Below are 7018 nucleotides of genomic sequence, written 5' to 3' on the forward strand. Positions count from 1 at the left end.
AGACTCCTTGTACAAATTTTTATAAAATTGGACTACTTGACTACCTGATAATGCTCACAACATTATCAACCATAACATAAATAAATTATCACAACTGATTCTTGCGAGCGTAATCTAAGCATATTTCCAATGCTTTTTTTCACTGGATGTGCCCTTAGGACTTGTTAGCACCAACAAAACCAATAAAGCAGTGGCAAACACCTATAGCCTAGTTTATCATCATACACATAAGACCATCTACACTTTCACCAAATTCACAAAGTTTTGAATTAAGACTGCCACTCAACAAATACAAATTCGAATATTATCCCTAAGAGTAAATTTCACAAATTAGAGAGAAAAAACACATTAATAAGTGAAACTAGATGGAAACCAACTAACCATCCCATCATAAGCTAGAACAAGAAACTCATCATCATCGCAAAGCTCAACCTATTTCAAGGAGAACCAAAGATATAAAAATAGAGCTCGACAAGAAGAATCTCTTAAGAAGATATCACCATAATTTTATACACAGCCATACCTAATACTCATATTTGACCATATCAAGTAGAGAGGAATGATATGCAGCCAACACTGATCATTTGGAAATTAGGGGTAAACAGCAGCAAAATTTAAGGTTCTTAATTCTCTGCTACAAAGAAAATCAGCATCATGAACTAATATGACTCAAGCACACCGAAAATATCATTCTTCATTTAACTCTTCTACAAAGCCATGTCCTCCACTACAGCAGTCACCCAAGAGAAATTTACACACCAGAATCAACTTTAGCCTCGCTCTCTGCCATAGCTGCCAATGGCTGAAGAGCTTTGAGAGGATTCATAATGATACCATCTATAATCCCATATTCTTTGGCTTCTTTTGCACTCATGAAGAAATCTCGGTCAGTATCCTGATTGGTCCTGTCAAGATTTTGACTGGTGTGGTAGGCGAGATATCCATTAAGGTTTGCTTTATGATGCAGCATTTCATTTTCCTGAGAATCATGTCTCTTGTTTAGGAGTTGGGATACTATTTATAAGATAATATAATAAAAGAGATGACAAGTAGATAAATAGAAACTACAGTTATTATATAGTAATAAGAATGTCCAAAAATTAAATGTCTCAGGTGGGTTTTCATTCCTTCAATTTCTTTATAGTTCGGCCTCCAACTAGAGCCAAGTAGACTACCAAAAACAATTGATTCTAATACATACAATTGAGTTAATATTTGACATTTGGAATGGATCTCCTCCTTGGAGACACCCAAACCACCAATTTTTTTCCCCTTCTTTTTATTGGCAAGTTAAACATGGAACTGAAAGTATTGTTAATTTGTTACTAACACAAAGTCAGCAAAGCCAACAAAATCATGATTAAAAAGTTGAAAGGCATATCAGATTTGGCTAATTTAACAAATCAAAGCACACCAAACTCCATCCATGATTAACCATTAAAGAAGTAACTACTAAGTGCTTCTAATCCATAACAAATTTATGGTTAATTTAACATAATATAGCACACCAAACTCTCACATGCACACGTATGAGTCAAAAACCCAAAACCCAACTCATTAATATAATCAGTTGTGTCACTATAAACAATAACAGAAAAACCTTCATTTGGGTACCTCTGAATTATTCTTGAAAGAAAAATATAACTAAAAATTTCAGAAACAAAGCAATTAAAAATAAGCACGACATTAGATTTGTGAAGGCTCTGATTACCGCCTACGCATTTCAAAATCATTGAGCAAGTCCAATTGATACCTTCAGCAAAATCATTAAGCAAGTCCAATTGCTTCCACTTCAACCTTAAAATCCTTCAGCAAAACTACACCAATTAAGCTTTCTCTGCCATTACCCTCACAGCACAAAGCAATAAAAAAATTGATACCTTTTCCCTTAACTTCCAAATTATGCACTTTGCTATTATTGGGATTTGCAGACAACTACTAAACTCTACAGATTCAGTCCTTCGCTGGGCATGGCAGCAACGGCAAAGCCAAGATTAATGAAGGAGGAAATTGGAGAAGAAGCTGGGGTCTTCAACCAAACAAAGAATCTAACAAAACCCCTCAAAAATCTATTTGGCTTTTATGAATAAGGAAATTAACACAGAATTCATTCAAAAGTAGGTGAAATTTAATAACAGATACCAAAATTTCGCAAAGAAAACAAAGTATTTGGGATTTTCATCCTAGATAAATTGAAGTAGATCATGAATGAAACCCTAAAAATCAATATCATGGTTTCTATTTAAATTTATTTTCCACAATAAATCACAGTAAAAAAATTAACAAACTTGTTAACAAAAACTAATTTAAAAAAAAAAAAAATTGACCAAAAGAAAATTCCTAACCGGGTATTGCTAAGAATGGGAGAAAGTCCCCTCTGCCATCAATTATGCGCCTTTGTACCTTCTGTAATTCAACGATGGAGAGGTTAGAAAATGATGGGGAGCTGCGCTGGATGAGAGAGTTGAAGAAGAAGGAGATGGGAGTGCATTTGAAAGAGAGAGAGTTTGAAGGAGACGGTCAGAGGCTTCAGTTTTTTACTCTGGGGCGGTGGTAGACTTGGCTTGGCGGAAGGCTGAGGGGCTGTGGGGCTGTGGTAGGCACCATTCAGGTTGGAGTTTGAACTGAAGGTTTGTTTTCTGCATCTTGAAGTATTCAAATACCATCGTGTTCGTGTATATAGTAGGGTTGTTCAAGGGTTAAATTGAAGTGAATTAAAAAAAAGTTACTATAAATTAATAATGATATGTAAATTTGTGGAGGCTACAAATTTGAGGTGGAACACTCTATCATGTCAACAAAAAGTCAGAGAGTCGCTAATAAACAATTTTATATATTGATGGGAAAGTTCAACAATTTACTTAAACTAACACAGATTAATAAAGTTATGCATAGACGCATTCTATAATCCATGACTTATTGAAATCTACAATGCCAGCACCACTAATCTTTCTTTGGAAAGCTACCAAACTATTATCATTAAAGAAGTATTCTTCAGACCATGGAAAGTATATGAAGCATTGAAACCACTAAAAATTTGAAACTAAAGCAAAAAGAACAGTGCTCAGTATAAACTGCAATCATAAGGATGAAAAAACTACTTGATGAGGGAACATTACTGCCACCACTTTCTGCATCTTGAAGTATTCAAATACCATCGTGTTCGTGTATATAGTAGGGTTGTTCAAGGGTTAAATTGAAGTGAATTAAAAAAAAGTTACTATAAATTAATAATGATATGTAAATTTGTGGAGGCTACAAATTTGAGGTGGAACACTCTATCATGTCAACAAAAAGTCAGAGAGTCGCTAATAAACAATTTTATATATTGATGGGAAAGTTCAACAATTTACTTAAACTAACACAGATTAATAAAGTTATGCATAGACGCATTCTATAATCCATGACTTATTGAAATCTACAATGCCAGCACCACTAATCTTTCTTTGGAAAGCTACCAAACTATTATCATTAAAGAAGTATTCTTCAGACCATGGAAAGTATATGAAGCATTGAAACCACTAAAAATTTGAAACTAAAGCAAAAAGAACAGTGCTCAGTATAAACTGCAATCATAAGGATGAAAAAACTACTTGATGAGGGAACATTACTGCCACCACTATCATCATTATCGTAATACCCAACTACAGATCTACCTTCTTTACATTGAAACTCCATTCAAAATTAACATCCTTTTATTACTTCAATAACTTCCTACTTGAATAATAAAAATTTTTCCTTCGCCTTGGCTGGCTTTATAAACATGCAAGAAGCCTCTAGAAATCCTACGAAAAAAGCTAATCTTTCACCACCTATTTTACTATGCGTGTCAAAGTCAAACCTTGCTTAAACCCTCTAACATTCAACATGTCTTTGTCTTTTCTATGATTTCTTTCTTTGAAAATATATTGGACAATTCTGACTGTGAGCAAATAAGTAAATCACAGCCACAACAGCTGAGCCAAACACCTCATAATTTTTTTTCTTTTATCCTCAAATTTTCTCAAAATTAGTACTCTTCTTCTTACTAAATCCGAGATCTCTTATGAAACCCACTCAAGCATTGCATTACTTCTATGTTCTTCACTTTTTACTCAACTTGTTTTCATAGCTCATATTTGTGTCAATATTTCACAGCTTTCCTAGCCTTGCAAGCCATCCTAACAGTTTGCATTAAACTATCGCAGTAGAAAAATTTCTATTATTAGAAAAATTTGTAAAGTGGGTACATAGATTACAGTTTCATGTAACGTGTACATACCCATACTCTAAACCTCTAAGGAAGGAAACATCACAAACTCCTTACATATGTGGCTTAGATTTAAAACAAACTACATATATTCCAAGTCTAATAAGCCAACTCAATGGAAGAAAAATGTTCTTTATAAGATTAGATAGTAACATATTTTATAAAAACATTTTATATAGACAATTCAAAGAAATCTTTAAGAACCTGAAACCAAGAACTTAATCTAAATAGAATAACATAGCTTTCACCTAACATTGAGCATGCTCTATCATGTATTCTATGATTGATTAGTAATGTCAGTCAAGCTTGAATTCAAGCTAATGAGTGTCTATATACTAAACAAAAGGGAGAAAAGAACAGCCTTACCATGAAAAAATGATGGGAAATTAAGTGAATCTTAGCTCTTCTTGTCTATGCTCCTACTTTCAAATAAGGATTAAAACCAAGAAAACAATTCTACAATAAGAAGTACTGTACATCACACATAAACAAAAAGAAAATATAATATAAATTGCCACAATCTGGAAGAAGAAAACCATGTGCTAAATGGACATTTTAGATACTGCCAGACCATGTATATACTGTGTAGGAAGAACATCTCCACGTATTACACCTGCAAAATGGACATGGTACAAATTTAAATTATAGAAAAGTAACAAAACAACCAGGTATTTTATCAAACAATTGTTGTGCATGTAACATAGAGTCTCATTAACTAAGTTCACACCAAAATAATAAAGCAATAGGTTTTTAGAGGAGTGATTGGCAAAGAGAGACAAACAAATCAAAGCTTTAGAAAAACAAAATAGTCAAACAAATCGAATTAGAAGGTGAAATCAAGGTGACCTAATTTTGGTTGCTATACAAAAGATTTGATTGTTTCTATTAGATCAAACTATCAAACATCAGAACACAAATATACAATAAAACTTGGGATGGTGCTTAATGTCAGCACTATCTTTATAATCCATGCCTCCAAGCCAAAGCCTTTTTTTTCAGTTTGGCTCAAGCATTTTGTTGAACACTTTGAAGGGTTGGCCTTTACTCTCTTCTCATACGATGAAGAACTATTAGAGCCTACTAGTTTCCATTATTTTTTTGAAACATTCCACCCTACTTTACACATTCATCTTGGGTAGTTTCAACTTTATATATAATTTTGCATTTATAAATTCATCTACTTTATTTAGATGTTTATAACTAAGCAATAAAATCAACGAAGAATTTAAAACCAAAAACAATGTCTATACATATCTATCTATACTATTATATAATAATGGAAGCTTTAAAATAAATTTTACAAAACTCTTTTTGTGCCATGTCATTAGTAGTTTTTTTTTTTTTTTTCTATTTTTTTACTTTTTTTAACCTTTCATCTTCTTCAACCATTGTCTTCTTCTTAGTTCAAATTTTCATCTTCTCCAATCATGTCTTCTTAAAATTTTCATTTAATTTCCTTTATATCTTCATAAATTCTACGGTTTCACTTTTTTGAACCTTTCATCTACTTCCACCCTTCCAACCTTTCATCTTCATAAACTCTACGGTTTTACTTTTTTGAAAATTTCATTTGCTTCCATCCTTACTCTTCCAACTTGATTTTCTTATAAATTTCTTTTACTTCATTTCCACCTCTCTCCCCTATTCTTTCTAAGTTATTCACTGCGGAAAGGTCAATACTCTCTCTCTCTCTCTCTCTCTCTCCAAATTTGTCTCTTTTGATGCTTTTTTTTTTTAACTACTTTTTTCCCGCTAATAGTTCTTTTTGTTATTGTTGATTTAATTGTCACTTCACATTTGTTTCTCTTGTAGGAAAAGTTGTATTGACTTTTATGCATATTATGTATTTTGATATTCCAGTTCCTGATCAAAAAAAAAATTTCCTTTTTTTTTTTTTTTAGTGATCCATTTAGATGTTAAACTATGAGACTTTAATAAGTTTTGTTTATTTTTAAATCATTTTGGGTGCACAAAATTGTAGTTTTTGTAGAGAAAGTAATCTTAATAATTGTATTAGAAATACTCTATATATAGTGTCACTTATTTATATAAAAGAAAAGGTTAATCAAATGGAAATAATTGGATTGGTGACATATTTTAGCTTTCGCAATTGTATTTTCTTTATTACTTTGTTTTTTTATTTATATAATTATTATTATCAATTATTATAATGATGCACATAGAAACTTAATTATGAGATTTTGCTAATAATTGTTTATTTTATAATCTCTTTGGGTGGACAAATTTGCAATTTCTGCAGAGAAAATAATCTTAATAGATTATATATAACAAATTATTTTCCTAATCGATCAAATTAATCATTGTTAAGCGATGATTGATATGATATTTTGCAAAGCGATGATTGATAAGACATTTACTTTTTTTGCAAAGTATCTTCATATAGGTTTGTTTTAGTTCAATGTATTTTTATGGATGTATTGAGATAAGTAAGTGTTAGGTTCTAAGACTTCAGAAACTAAATGTATTAGAACTTCAATGTGTAATGTGTTGGCAAACCATGATCAAAACTTAGAGTCTTGATTTAGACTGCTCAAAGTGTGTTTATGTGTAAAGTTGGAATCAAATGATTGCAGAATTTACTGGACTAAATCTACAAGGCTTGATTGAACGAAAATAGACTCGATCGATCGAACCTCGTGCAGATTGGTTTTTCTGCAGAATTTCCAACTTAGCCCAAACTCATATGACATGTAGGGCTTTATGTTTTGCTTCAAGTATAAAAGGAAAAACCCTAGCCACATTTTAAAG

The 7018-nt window shown here is 31.9% G+C and overlaps 1 long non-coding RNA gene across 1 annotated transcript; it reads right to left on the reverse strand.

Moving 5' to 3' along the window:
- Positions 1-418: 418 nt before the first annotated feature.
- On the reverse strand, positions 419-2702 carry LOC112001781 (uncharacterized). The gene is made up of 2 exons (XR_002881820.2): positions 2346-2702; positions 419-979 (listed from the first exon to the last, which is right to left on the reverse strand). It is a non-coding gene; the product is annotated as an uncharacterized LOC112001781 (long non-coding RNA).
- Positions 2703-7018: the final 4316 nt, after the last annotated feature.

Source organism: Quercus suber, unplaced genomic scaffold, assembly GCF_002906115.3.
Source record: "Quercus suber isolate HL8 unplaced genomic scaffold, Cork oak 2.0 scaffold_960, whole genome shotgun sequence".
Lineage (NCBI taxonomy): Eukaryota > Viridiplantae > Streptophyta > Magnoliopsida > Fagales > Fagaceae > Quercus > Quercus suber.